The following is a 15,693-nucleotide window of genomic DNA, read 5'->3' as shown; positions in this document are numbered from 1 at the left end:
GAAGTTAAGAGTACTTTTTTTTTTTTTTTTTTGAACAGAGGGCTCGGGTTCAATTCCTTTCTCCCACATAGCAAGAGTTCTAAGGAACTGAGTGGCTTCTTCTGACATCAGTGAGTACCAGGCACAGGCACGGTACACAGGCATACATGTGAGCAAAACACTCATACACATAAAAAAAACTGAAAAACTAAAAATGCTGAAGAATCTTTATGGACAAGGTGAGTTACTCAAAAGCATGTAAATATATAGTCCCATCTACAGACACCTTAAGGATTCTAAGAGCATGTAGCTCCACAGAACCCCACAGCATTGAGTTAGTTAAAGACGCCCCCCCCCCCCAGTAGCCCTCTCCATAGCCATGGAGACCCAACACTGGCCTGCAAAGTCTCAAACATCTTCCTGAGTTACATGACGTAATGATGGCTCACCTGCCTCAGGACACTGAGTTCAGCCTTGGCCTTCTCAGCCTTGCCTCACTCTGGTTTCTATTATAAACTTGAAGTCACATTTGCTGGGAAAGAAAATCAATGCTGCTAACTGGTACGTGATTGTTCTTGGAATTACTGAAGGAAATCCGCGCTTGACATCCCCTTTTCTGACCCAACATTGCCTACCAGATATCCCTCGTGACTACTCTACTTTAGTTTCCTTGCTGTTGTTGCAATAAAACGCTGATCAGAGGCACTTTGGGCGGGAGAAAGGCGTCTGTTTCAACTTATGAGTTACAGTCCATCATTGAAAGAAGTCAGAGAAAGAAGTCAAGCAGGAATTTAAGGCAAAAGCCATGAAGGAATGCGGCTTGGGGGTTCAATTATTTAGGCTCATAATTAATTATTTAACTTCCTTATGCAGCACCATGTCAGGGAATGGTGACATCCACAGTGAGCTCAGCCCTCCCACACGGGTTTGCCATCAGAACAATCCCTCACAGATATGCTTACAGGCCAATAAGATCTGGGCAGTTCCTCAACTGAAGCACTTTTTAGGTTGTGTCAAGTTGACAATTAAGGTTAATCAGGACATGCTGCTCGGGTTTGTTTCTGAAATCCACTCCAAATCCTCTGTTGAAGTTGAAGCAAATATGTAGGGATCATCAGCTGATAGAACAACAGTAAGTAAAATTATCTACCATTTATTATGCATTTATTGTACACCAGGAATTTTATTTATTTATTTATTTATTTGATGAGAACATTCTTATTAAAATTCTGGTCATGATATCATAATGTTCTTTTTTAAAGAAAAGATTTCAAAGCCAAAACATTAATGATTTCCAAAGCCTGTGCACACTATAATTAAGAATCTATAAGAGTCTATTCAAACTGCTTCAAATATGCCTTGCAAAAATATTTAAGTCATTTGGGGACTTTCCTCTGTTGTTTTTTCTTCTTCTTCTTCTCTTCTTCTTCTTCTTCTTCTTCTTCTTCTTCTTCTTCTTCTTCTTCTTCTTCTTCTTCTTCTTCTTCTTCTTGCACTTATTTTATATCATTCTTTAACCAAAGCAGGTGAAGAGAAGCTGGCCTGCTTTTGCTGTAACTTCTGACAAAGGGGAGATGCCATCTTAGGGGTCAGTAAACGTACAACACGTCTTTAGTCTATGTGGGTGAGCTCAGCAGCAGACCACCTCAACCCCAGCAGGTTGTAATGCAGAAGAACATATGCGACTTGGCTATTACATTAAAGGTTTGATAAATGGTAGGAGTAAAATGGAGCCATGGCCTGTCACAGCCCCTTCCTCCACCCCAATGTGCTTGTTGTTTTTGTGAGGGATGGAGTTCTAACATGAGGCTTAGGGCAAAAATGTGTAAACTGCCTCATCAAAAGGCCAGTGCATTTACTTAGATGCATAAGCTAGGTTTAAATTTGAATTCTTTATGTGCACTTACTTAAATTTAAGAATTACATCAAATTTAATTTTATCATTATTGAAGTAATGTTGAGAAAATGCTGGGCTTAAAGTCTTGGTATTACAGACACAAATGAGATTAAGAGCTGACTTAACCAAATTCCTCGCTGTGCAAATGAAGAAATTTAAAGAACAGTTTGGCCATTTTGTTGTAAAACTTATGGAGTCAGGATTAGGACCAAGATTCTTTTACACGCACTATAATTTGATATTCTTCATGCCTTCATTCAGACCTCTCAGAGCAGCCAGACTTGGTGGTGTACATGTTCCATCATAACACTTGGCAGGCTGAGGGATGATAATTGCCAGTTGGAGGCCAGCCTAGGCCTCATGGTTGTACCCTGTTTCTACTCACACAGTCTCTCAAGAAAGTATGTCAAAGGGTGAAATGTGCTCAGATGCATCCGCTGTAGGTAATTGTTATATTACATATTCAGTGCCAAAGTTTCTAATGTAAATATCAATGTATGTTTTAACAGCTTTGGTTGTTTGTTTTCGTTTTTTGTCTTTATGAAGAAGAGCTTATGCTTCTTGTAAGGTTTACCTTTTCCCTATTTATTTTTTTTCCTTTATCCTTCTGTACTGAAAGGCAGTTGATGCTTGGCTGTCTATAGAAAGCACATGTGTTCTATTCAATCTATTTACTTTTCTGGCCAGTTACTTTATCAAGACAGATGGCATGTGGGAATGTTAAACAGAGTCCTCTCTTCCTTATCAACCTCTGCTCTTTCATGCATGCTACTCCCAGGGTGATGCTGAAGAAAACCACAGATAATGCAAATCTTAATGCATTTCAGACCAAAGAAGTCTTTCATTACCACTAATGGATGAAGGCTCTTTGCAGATACCAATAATTTATCACGGTAGTGAGAAAAGCCATTTAACTCTCTGAATTAACCGCAAAATCTCAAAGAGTCTACCATTTATGTAGAACTGCACTCTTCTGCTCAAATACAAGAAGCCCTTTTCAATATTGTAAAGGGAGCAGTGTGGGTCAAATATTTGCAAAGTTCTAGTTATTTACCACTGGAACCAACAGTAGGCCTAGGTTAAAAGGCAAGATTTAGAAATAGTGGAAATAAACGATCTCACACTATCAACTGGGGGCCACCTCCCACTATAGACTCCTTTGAACTCAGCCTTTAACTGAGCTTTTTGCCATCTGGTGTGTTAACCATCTATGAATATAACTTTCCGTGTGCACAACAGGACAAGGCAGCAAAAATAGCCACATGAGAGAATCATTTTTTCAAAGTGTGATTTTTTTTTCAAGCCCTTCAGATCCATTTTGAAAACATTAAATGGGAATGGCAGTGGGCAGGGAAGCAGGCACTGTCATGCACTTCTGTTTGCTGCACCTCCTATCTTTTCCATCCCCACCTCCCAGGAAGCAGCCTCACAACCTTCTTTTTAAGTGGTACAATTTCGTGTCACTCCAGTGAGTGTGTAAAATAAGACATGCTACATTAATCTCAACTGCTGTAAGCAGAGACCATTTGAATATGGATTTTAAAATGAAACATGGAAATAATACATTGTTATTACTCCCTGTCTGATAGAAACAATTATGAATTCTCCAGAAGAAAGTAAGTGTTGTCAAGTTTAAACTCTATCGCCCCAGGGGAGCGATAAGCTTAGTAGTAGAGTCCTTGCCTAGCATATGTGAGACCTAGAGCTGAACTCTAATAACATCACCATCATCAAGACAAGAGGAAGAAGAAAAGGAGAGGCAGGCAGAGGAGGAGGAAGAGTAGGCTGTTCAAGTATTGCTATTCTGCAAGAATGAGAAATAGAACCGCAATGTGGAAAGCACAATTATGTTACTAACTTGACAAGTGGCCTAGTCTTTTGGAAATCAACTCTCCTGAGGTAAAAGTAAAATTAAATAAAATAAGCTTTGACTTAGTTTCTCAAGTCCTTAAATAGCTGAACTTCCTTCCTATTTCTAAGAATTAAGACTACTCAGTGAGAGGATCAGACATTACAAGAGGGCCTGTGGCTGAAGTCACACAGCCTCTGAAAGCATCAGCAAATGCCAGTTAAAGTCACAGGAGGCTCTTAGCCTGGAAAAGAACACACTAAGTAGACCCGAGCCAATCAGCTGCAAATGTGATCATATGGCTTAATGGCCCTGGACTGTTACTCGAATGACTGGCCATAGGCCCAAGCCAATCATCAGCTTCTGCCCCCATGTAATTGCTCCTTAGCTCCTCCAATCAAATTAGAGAAGAGTTCATCCGCCTGGAATTCCCCTAGTTTCCTATAAAAGACCTGCATTCCTTTGTCTGGGGTCACTGTCATTTTGTATGGCTGGTCCACCCCTGCATGCTGAGGGTTTCTGCAGAATAAATGCTCTTTGCTTTTGCATATGATTTGAGTCTGAGCTCTTCCTTCAGAGATTCTTGGACTCTTACACTCAGGAATGAAAGACAGAAGGGAGCATATGGACAAGAACACAGGTCACCAATAACAGGTGACCAGAGTCGCCATTAAGCTAAGACCTGCACATGCACTCACATACAAGTTCAGTCGCAGCAGACTACTGTGTTCTTCCCTCAGTTTAACGAGTACTGGATTACAATCTCTCAGTCATTACCATCTTTAAAGTAGTCTATAGGCAGAACACTGTGATAAGGCAAGCACAGGCCTATGAGGAGAAATATACCTTAGAAACAAGGAGACAATCATGTGTTCCATCAAATACTAAAGAGGTAAAGGAGAGATGGTCAACATGAACAACATGGCAAACTCTGAGGTGTTTAGTTCTCGTGACGACCAACCTACAAACTTCATTTCTTCCTATGGCCAGGTTTCCCCGGTATTTCATGAAGTTAGCAATGTGTGCTGCACTGATACCTAAGTGAGGACACACTCTGTAATGCACAGCTTACACATATCGCATTAATAGTGTAGTCCTACGAAGCAAACACTGTTGTTATCATTGCACAGAAAAGGTGAGTGAATCTGTAAGCAAGGGCCTGAGGGAAGCAAAGGCTTTGGTGCTCTTAACACACATCTGCTATGGGGACAGTGAAAATTTTTCTTGCCCTCACCTTTTGACTTTAGATTGGTCAGTTTTAAGTTTGTGAAACCTATTTCTCTTGTGCCCAAGCTGTCTCCAGTCTTATATGGGTGAGAGAAGCACCTTTTGCCCACACCCACAGGGATGTTAACAACTACCCAGTGAGCCATTTGCAGAAGGTGATACTGATCATCAACAGTGTTATTTCTGGCAGAGGATGTCAAGAGTTTGGTATTCATATTTCTCAGAAGGGGATTCTAGGAACAATGGCCCCTATCGTATACATCAGAAAGGATATTATGGTCTTGGATCTTGCCACTTATTTCAGGAGAGGCTAGCTCAGATATACATACTGTCCCAAATATTGCCCAGGAAGAAGTTGGCTGCAAATGGCCCTTTTCTTTTTTCTGCCCAGAATCCCCCATCAGGACCACCTACCATTCCCTGTTAACTACTTATAGTTTATTAAGTATATATGGTAACCTACTTAAAATCATAAAGATGGCTTCCAGACACCTGGTTGCTTCCATCCTAAAGAAATCATCAGCCAATATGGAAGTGAGCCACATGGTTGTTATTAAAAAAAAACAAAACAAAACTATTTTCCTACCCATGAGTTGAAACCAAGTAACATACTGTATGCATGCACATTAAGGTTACCTATGCATAGAAATTCTTAAACTACCAACTTTTTGTTACATTTTAAGCTAGCTTTTTATTACAAGTATTGTAGAATTTTAACCCTATGAAATAAACTTATAAATCCTGAGACAGAATTTATGCAATAGTTTTACGGATTTTGGGTTTTTTAAAATTGTCTTTTGTTTCATTGTTGGGTTTTCTTCCTTTTCTTAAGAGCAGACTGCAATGAAATCATAGAAATAAAATTTTTCTTAAGAATGAGAAGTAGAAAAAAATGGAAGTGTAGAGCAGAGAAAGTTTAGATATAATAGATTTGGGAATCCCCCACCCCTGGCACTGGGATGTTGCTACCATATTAGAGATTTTAAAAACTGAGTGTGACATTTTTTTTACCATTGATCTGTGCTGAGGCCAAGTAGTTTGAATAAGACAGAGAAGCTTTAATGAAATCTGCGTTGGAGAAAGAAACTGAGTACAAGGAGAAAAGGGGGAAGTGGTGACAAGAGCTGGAGTGAGGCTCCCAGGAAGCTCCCAGAGGGAGCGGAGAGACAGAGGTGTGCAGTGTCACTGCCAAGAGGGCCCAGAGATGTGAGCTGGAGCTCCTCCCAAGGGAGTTTTCCATCATAGCATAGGCCCAGGAGGGCATGGAGAAACTACAGGACTGCAACTCCTAGATGGAGGCAAAGAAGCTCCAGGAAGGAGCAGAGACCGATGGGAGGACAGGTGGACAAGTGTAACGGTGACAAGAATTTCAGTTCGGGACATCTCAAGTCGACTGAGAGACTTACCAGAGATAAATATACTAAATGACGAGGAGAGGCATCCCTTTCCGCGTGAGATGGACCTAGTAGGTCAAGAAAATCTATGGAACCCTGTTTTATAAAGTGGAAGTCTGCAGTTTTACCATTGCTGACTGAGCTCCTTCTGTTATGGACTGCCTTTCTCAGCAGGGGTCTCTCTTCCCCTGATCTGGGGATTCCCCAGACCCCGAAGGAGCATCACAAAGCACTCAGGGATGGTTACAGGCCTGAGCCTTTCTCAATAGAATCTGTTCACCAAGCACCCAAGGGTCCCTGGAAACATCCCCACTGTGCTATGAGATCTTTAATTGTACCTGGAATTTCCCACCCCCACTCATAACATAATTAAGTACTGTATTCTTGTTCTTGTAACAGGATCATTGCTCCTGCGTGTAAATGAGGCACTCTGCCACTGCATGTATGTAAATGAGGCACTGCACCACTGCATGTATGTAAACGAGGCACTGTACCACTGCATGTATGTAAATGAGGCACTGTACCACTGCATGTATGTAAATGAGGTACTGTGCCACTGCATGTATGTAAATGAGGTACTGTGCCACTGCATGTATGTAAATGAGGTACTGTGCCACTGCATGTAAGTCAAGTATCCTGGCACCTCTAGCCCTAGCAAATCAGACATATTTATCCACAAACCCCTTCTCACTGCCCAAGGTTTATAAACCACTGGTTCACTCTAAATGCCTGGTTTAGGATAAATCCCTGACTTTCCCTCATCCATTCTGCATTACGGGAAAAATCTTTTGAAAAATAGTTTAAACTACGAGTGACACCAGAATTGAACTTCTCACTTCTCTTCCCAGTGTCGTCTGACTGTCACTAACATAGGGCTTTGCCCTGTAGATTAATGAACCACATAAAACATGGTATGGTAGACAAATGGGAAATTTATTTTCTTAATCATATTTTTTTCTTTTTAACTGTAGTTTTCCTGGATATAATTTATATTAATGAATCCTACTGACCTGGAGTAGAACTCAAAGCCACACACAGATATTATCAACTTATATCTGCATGTAGCTTTCAATATATATTGTGGGAACTTGTATTCTTTTTTCCTTTTTTTTAATTCTTTTTTTTTTAATTTATTCTTGTTACATCTTAATGGTTATCCCATCCCTTGTATCCTCCCATTCCTCCATCCCTTCCGTTTTCCCCTTACTCCCCTCCCCTATGACTGTGCCTGAGGGGGATTTCCTCCCCCTTTATGTGCTCATAGGGTATCAAGTCTCTTCTTGGTAGTCTGCTATCCTTCCTGAGTGCCATCAGGTCTCCCCCTTCAGGGGACATGGTCAAATGTGAGGCATCAGAGTACGTGTGAAAGTCAGACCCCACTCTCCACTCAACTATGGAGAATGTCCTGTCCATTGGCTAGATCTGGGTAGGGGTTTAAAGTTTACGGCCTGTATTGTCCTTGGCTGGTGCCATAGTTTGAGCAGGACCCCTGGGCCCAAATCTGCCTATCATAATGGGAACTTGTATTCTTTATGTCAGTTATTTTCAGCAAATGATTACCAGAACACACACACACACACACACACACACACACACACACACACACACACATATACAAAAACACACATACACACAATTGTGAATTAGGATCATGGAAGAGTGCATAATTAAATTAAGGCTACACATTTAGCTTAAGCTTGTAAAAGCTTAGTGTACAACAATTCTAAGGCACAGTATGGTTGCTTACACTATGTTCTGAAAGGTAAGTTCACCTTTTCCCACTCTTTCTCCCTCTTCTGCCCTATTCCCCTCCCCTAGACTTCTGATAGGTGGGTTCCTCCTCCCCCACCATCTGACCACAGCCTATCAAGTCTCATCTGGATAACCTGCATTCCCTTCCTCTGTGTTTCCTCCACAGGGCCTCTCCACCAAGGGTCAATGATCAAATCATGGACACAAGAGTTCTCGGCAGAGGCAGTCCCCCACCATCCTCCCCTCCTTCCCCACCTGGAGAGTGAGCTGCCCATCCAGCACATCTGAGCAGGGAGTCTAGGTTCTCTGCTTGCAATGTCCTTAGTTGGTGCATCAGTTTGTGCAGCCCCCCCTGGGTCTAGATCTGCCAGCCTTGATAGTTCCCTCACTCAGCATATGACAAGAGCCCCCTGTCATTCCATCCCCCAACTCTTCTGAACAGTGCTCAGTGCTTCACCCCAAGTCCTGCTGCATGACCCAGTGTCTGTCCCAATCTCTCCCTGGGTGGATGGAGTCTCTTAGAGGACATCTATGTTGGAATAAAATCCACTTATAACTGAGTATATACTATGTGTGTCTTTCTGGGTCTGGGTTACCTCACTCAGGGTAATCTTTTCTAGTGCCATCCATTTGCCTGCAAATATCAGCATTTTCTTGTTTTTGATAGCTGAATAGTTTTCCATTGTGTAAAGAAACAATAGTTTCTTCATCTACTCTTTAGTTGAAGGACATTTAAGCTGCTTCCAGATTTTGATTGTTACTAATAAATCTGCTCTCAACATAGTTGAGCAAATGTCCTTGTTGAGTGGTGGAGCATCTTTTGAGTATATGCCCAGGAGTGGTATAGCTGGGTCTTGAAGTAGCACTATTCCAATTTCTCAGAAAAAGTGCCAAATTTACTTCCAAAGTGGTTGTACAAGTTTGCACTCCCACCAGCAATGGAGGTGTGCTCCCTTTTCTACATACACATCCTTGCCAGCATATGCTATCACTTGAGGGTTTGATCTTAGCCATTCTGATAGGTGTAAGATGGAATCTCGGAGTCGTTTGACTTGCATTTCCTTGATGACTAAGGACATTGAGAATTTCTTTACATGTTTCCAACAAGTCCTTCCAGATTCTCTATCCCTGGCAGAACCCTCACTAAAACTGTCTGGCCCTGGGCCTTTTTAGACTTGGAGACACATTTTAATGTCTTCCTCTATTTCACTTGGGGTTATGGCTCTGTTTAAATTGCTTGTCTGATCTTGATTTAACTTTGAAAAGTGGTACTTAGGAAGAAAATTATCAGTTTCTTTTAAATCTCTCAATTTGGTGGATTGCAGGCTTTTAAAATATTTCATTATGATTGTCTGGGCTCCTGGGTGTCTGTTATGTCCCCATTTCCTATAATAATTTGTTAACTTCTCTTGCAACTTTTTAGTCAATTTTGTTGGGAGTTTGTCAATCTAAAGTTTGCAAAGAACCAAATCTTTGTTTTAGTGATTAATTGTATTGGTTTTGTGTGTTTTTACTTTATTGATTTCAGCTCTGCCTAATTATTTCTTGCAGTATACTTCTTTTGGGTGTGGCTCCTTTTGTTATAGATCTCTCGTGTGTGCTGCTAAGTTGAAGTATAAAATTTTTAAAATATATACACTTACTAGGATTTTACCTCTTAGAAGAGAGTCCATTGTGTCCCATAAGTTTGGGTATGTTAGGTATTCATTTTCATTCAATTCTAGAAAATTGGTGTTTTCTTTCTTAACTTATGCTTGACACACTTTTTTCAGTAGCTATTGAGTTCTTCAATTTCCATGAGTTTTTGAGCCTATTGTGGAGAAAGTTCCAGGAGGTTCTGAGAATATATATTCTTTTGTGTTTGGGTGTAATGTTCTGTAAGTATGTTTTGGGTCCTTTTGGCTCATAATGACAGTTAGCTAAACATTTCTTTGTTTAGTTGCTGTCTGGATGACCTGTCTGTCCATGACAGTGTAGTATTGAAGTCTCCCACTATAGGTGTATAAGGGTCAATACATGAGTTAAGCTATAGATGTGTTGCTCTTACAAGCATGTGTGTGCTTGTGTTTGGTACATCGATATTGAGAACCAAATATCATCTTGGTGAATTTTTTTCTTTGATGAGTATATAATGTCTCTCCCCATCTATTTTGATTCCTTTTACTTAAAGTCCATTTTTTTTTTTAGATATTGAAATGGCTATATCAATTTCATTCTTGGGTCTGATTGCTTAGAGTATTTTTTATAACCTTTGTCCTGAAGGGACATCTATCCTTGAAGTTAAGGTGTATTTCTTGGATGAAGCAGAAGGATGGATTCTATTTTCACATCCACACTGCTAAGTACTGATGTTAAGATATATCAATGAGCAATGACTGTTGGTTTCTGTTTTCCTTGTTGTTGATGGTAGTTATGGTCCTAATGGTGGTGGTGGCGGCTGTGGTGGTGTCTGGATTGTTTGTTACCACTGTTTTCTTGGATGTAATTAGCCTCTTAGGTGAAAGTTTACCTTCTAGCACCTCCTGTTGGACTGGATTTCTAGATGGATATTACTTAAGTTTGGTTTTCCAATGGAATGTCTTGTTGTTTTCTGTCAAGAGTGATTGAAAATTTTTCAGAGAATAGTAGTCTGGGCTGGCATTTGTAGTCTATTAGAATCTTCAGCACATCTGTCCAGAGCCTTCTGGATTTTAGAGTCTCTGTTGAGAAATCAGAGCTCATTCTAATAAGTGAGCCTTCATATGTTAGTTCATCTTTTCCCATCTCAACTTTTAATGCTCTTCCTTTATTCTGTACATTCAGTGTATGAGTACGGTGTGCCAAGGAGACTTTCTTCTCTAGTCAAGTCTATGTGTTTTGCTTACTTCTCATAGCTTGATAAGAAGTCTCATTTTCAGGTTAAGCAAATTTTGTTCTATGATTTTATTGAAAATAATTTCCATGCCTTTGACCTGTTTTTTCTCCTTCCTCTATTCCTGTTATCCTTAGATTGTTTTTCTTTTTATAGTGTCCCAGATTTCCTCCATGTCTTATGCTAGAAGTTTCTTAGATCTAAATTTTTCTTTGACCAAGGTATCCATTTTTTCTATTATATCTTCAATGCCTGGAATTCTATCTTCTGTCTCTTCTCTTCTTTTAGTGAAGTTTGCCTCTGTGTTTCTTGTTTCATTTCCTACATTGTTCATTTTCATATTTCATTCAGTTTAGAATTGTATATTGATTCTATATCCACTTTCAGGTCTTGAGCAATTTTAGTCACTTCCATCCACCTTTTGTGTTTTCATATATTAATTTTTGTGATTTATTCATTTCCTCTTTACAGACCCCCCCCCCCCCCGCTCTCTCTCTCATTCATATAGGCTTTGCAAAGGTCTTTTATTTGTGGTTCAACTATGATTTAATATTCTTGGCCTGCAGGAGTAAGGTTGCCTGACTCTCATGGAGAATTATTGTACTGATTGTTATTGGTTTGTTTTTATGCTGGGCTCTAGGCAGCTGGGAAGACTGGAATTCTGAGTGTTTATATCGGATCTTGTCTTTGTTAGGTGGGTGTTTTTTGCCTTGAATTTTGACTTCTTTCTGATTCTTAGGAGAGTATTTTGGTTGTGTACTGCCTGTAGGAAAATCTTCTGCTATCCTGATGGTTGTGGGCATTGAAAGTTTTAGGTCAAATGTGTTTCTGGGCCCTGGGACCTGAGACATAGGAATGGAGAAGAGGCTTGGGTCAATTTAGGATCTTCACAAGAGGGAGAAAAACTAGGAGCTCTTCCCAGGATCTGCTTAGTTAGTCTGTCGGGTATTGAGACACAGAATGTGAAGAGGACACAACATGATGTTTGCCAAGCCCTGGGCATGAGACTGGAAGATTGGACTTGGAGGGATGGCGGGAGACTTGAAGATCTATAGTTAGTCTACCTGCTTCCCCGCCAGGAGTGGATTTCCAGGAGTGCCTGCTGGAGTTGGGGGCTGGCATAAGGAAAGGAGCTGGGAGGGAGTTTAGGAGGAGTCCTGTGGAATCTATTGGATATGGGGACAGAAGAGCAGTGAGGTTACTGGAGGTGTTCTTTTACAGAGCTGGGGATGAGACAAGGTGTTTGGTTTGGAAGAGCAGAATGAGAAGCAAAAATCTGGAGATGGCCCACCTGATTCCAATCTTCAATTTTGCTTTAAGTGCCCAGTTTGCCTTGAAAAAAAAAACTATAGTAGTATATCCTAAGCTGACTAAAAGGAGATTCATCTGCAATCTATGTGCAATAACATGTATGAAATATGTCTAATAACTGAGTGGGCAACGTCATGCTAGTCATGCTTAGAAAGCTATTGTGTATGAAATTGGCAGGTGTGTTGTTTGTTTGTTTGCCTTGGTATTTGGCGGGGACTGTTTTATTATGGTGTTTGAGTTTCTTTGGTTTAGGCTCACATGTAGTAGCTGTCAAATTTGGCTACGGTTATTCTCTCAACTTTTTTCCTCCCCTTCCTCTTCCTCTTCTGTGTCCCCTCCCCTCCCTGGTTTCCTTCCCCTCTCTCTCCCTCTCTTTGCCTTCTTCCTTCTAAGACTAAATCTCTCTATGAGAGTCAGAACAGCCTTGAACTTCTGGGCTCAGGTGATTTTTCCTGCATCAGCTCCTAAGAGCTGGGTCATAGGTGAGTACCACCATATCTGGCTTCTGATGATTAATTTTACAAATTAATTTGGATAGGTCCCAGTGGTCAGATATTTTGAAATATAACCTAGATGTTTTCATAATAATTTATTTGTACTTATGTACATTATTGTTTTGACTGCTGGAGGTCTGTGTGAGTGTGTTGGATCCCCTGGAAGAGGAATTATAGACAGTTTTTATATGCTGCCATGTGAGTCCTGGGAATTGAACCTGTGCCCTCTGGGAGAGCAGCCAGTGCTCTTAACACCTGAGCCATCTCTTGGGCACCACCCTGGATGTTTTTAGAAAGTGTATTGTCTGTGTGCAGATAAGATTAGCTTAGATAGGCAGACCCTGAGTAAGCTACTCTTTAGAATGGCGAGCTTCATTCTATTAGTGAATCAATTTGCCTCATCTGAACAAAGAAGGCTCTGCTGCCTGATCTTTCTCAGGAAGAGGGAGAAGCATCAGTAGATAGCTTTGGGATTCTTCCTTGACCTTTAGTCAGGCCTCACGAGCTGCACTCTCTAGTCTCTGAATTCTTGTGAGTCACTTTTTAAAACTAAAATTTACTTTTCTTTATATAAATATTAGGAAAAGCAGTGAGTAATTCCTATAAGGAACAAAGAAGCACAGAGAAAGCAAATGTATCTCGACAAGGCTATCCTTTGGAAATAGGCTGCGCTAGAACCAGAGCTGGGTTGCAGCACACAGAGGCGAACGTGGCAGATGCGGGTGGTGACTGCATCTCATCCCATTGGTGGGAGCTCAACTAGTTGCACAAAGAGAAACAGATGGCTCAGCAATTATGGCTTCTTCCCAAACTAAGTTCCCTTGATTAAGAAAAAAAATCTTACACACCCATTGTTTCTATTTCTCTGGGTAGCCCTAACTGATATGCTTGGCTTTCCCACTTAAATTAGATTTCCTTTTGTTGCCTGGTAAAGACCACTCCTTTGGTACACATAACTCAAATTTAATCACTTATATATTGAAGTAATTTGGGCAGATACATATGTTTGCACAATATTATTTTCTAAGACAGCCTTCTATGTAGGTTTGCAGAGAAACATTACCCTCAGTTAAAATCCCTATTTCACTGATACAACACATCAACTCTCCCCTTCCTGTGAGTTCTCAACACAGTGTTTTGCAAAAATATTTCTTGAACTTAGTTATATAGAAGATATTGATATAGACTACGATTAGAATTCCTGATTGTGAACACCTGCATTGAAATGTTGAAAGTAAAAGTGAACAGGGGAGGGGGAGGGAGAAGACCAGTATAGAGATAAAAATCAAGGGTGGAACATCTCTGAAATAGGGGTGATCCCCTGGGAGTCTATGGGGGTAAGCCTAGTTTAGACTCCTAGCATCAGGGGACTGAGGAGTCTGAAGTCATCATTTTCTTGTAGCCAGGTGGGACTTGCAATGGAGGTAAGGGCATGCCAATCCACCCATAAAACCTTTGATCCAAAATTTGTCTAACCTACAAGAGGTGTCGGGGTAAATATGGAGAAGAGAGAGACTCGTATCCTCCCATTCTCTGACAAGAACAGGGAGCATGGGAGAAGAGAGACTTGAGAGGAGACCTGGGAGGAATGGAGGGAGGGATCAGGCTGAAAAGTGGTTTAAATAACCACAGATGTTACTGGTATAAGAATTACAAGTAAGCTTAGGTCTCCACAGAATATCCACACAATAAGTCATCCAAGTGTTTGCATACTTTCCAAGAAAGAGGAATGATTTCTTGCTTAAGTGGCTGTTTCTATTGTTGCAGTTATGCTTTTCTTCTAGATTTACCTAACATGGAGACACGATGTAAATAACGTAGGCTACTTCTTCACTAGTTTTATCCTCATATGTTTGTTAATGTGTCAGGGCTCTGGATTAATGTGAGTATCCTCTAGGTTAATGTCCCCAGTCTTAGGAGTTGCTGCTTATAAAAAACATACCTTTAAATGAATGTCTATATATCATGAAATCTTTATAAATATGGTCTGCCTCTCTGGGAGTAAAGAGAGCTACTAGTAGCTTTATTCAAAAATATTATCATTTTATTCGCAGTGATGATACTACTCTGTGCACATGTCTGAGTCTTTAAAATAGAGTAAATTCTGTGCTACTGCATAATCATGGGTTTAGAAAGTGATACTTAAGGCCATTTATGTTTGAGCATAGTGAGAGCGTAGTACTTTTGTCAAGCACAACATTCTAGAATCAGTAAACCTAAGAACTATGGAAACAGAAATCCTCTGGGAATTGGGTCTCATGAGCTAAGCAATCAGCAATGAAAATGTTCCCGGTATGTTGAAATCACCTAAAACTCTTCTTTTTCTGGACTCTGCCACTTAATTCACATCTTAATGTCTTTTTAATTTCTATCTCATTTAATCTGAATGCTAGAATCTATCCCAAATGTTCCTACTATAGATTTTGAGTTTCACTTAATAATAGTATATGGTCATTATTTAGTTAGTAATATTTCTACAGAACAAGCAATAATCAACATTCTAACTACCCACAATAATATATGCTTATTCCTTTTCACATAAAGTAAGTTGTTTAGTCTTTGGTTTACTTACTATGAGCTATGATTGTCAGAGGGTCATGTTCCTTGTGGGCACACTTGGAATCCTCTTACCACATGAATATATTTTCCTCCCATTATAAATACCAAAAGCAAAAAAGGCCCAAATTCAACCATCCAAACACATATCAATTCCATACTTGTTTAGTGAATGATACTATGAAATTAGACAAAAACCCATGGCCAATTTATAGTATGATTCAATGAAAGGATTTCCAATTCTGTCACTTCGACAAGTCTGTTGATTTTCAAATATTTCGAGAAAGACAACATCATAATTAGCTAGAAGTATTTCACTGCAGGCTCCTCAGTCTTCTCTAGAAATGTGTTTAACTTTATGCGTATGCACAGCTTTCTGGCCA

Source organism: Acomys russatus, chromosome 31 (genome assembly GCF_903995435.1).
Source record: "Acomys russatus chromosome 31, mAcoRus1.1, whole genome shotgun sequence".
NCBI classification, from domain to species: Eukaryota; Metazoa; Chordata; class Mammalia; order Rodentia; family Muridae; genus Acomys; species Acomys russatus.
Note: the sequence above shows the minus strand (reverse complement) of the source record.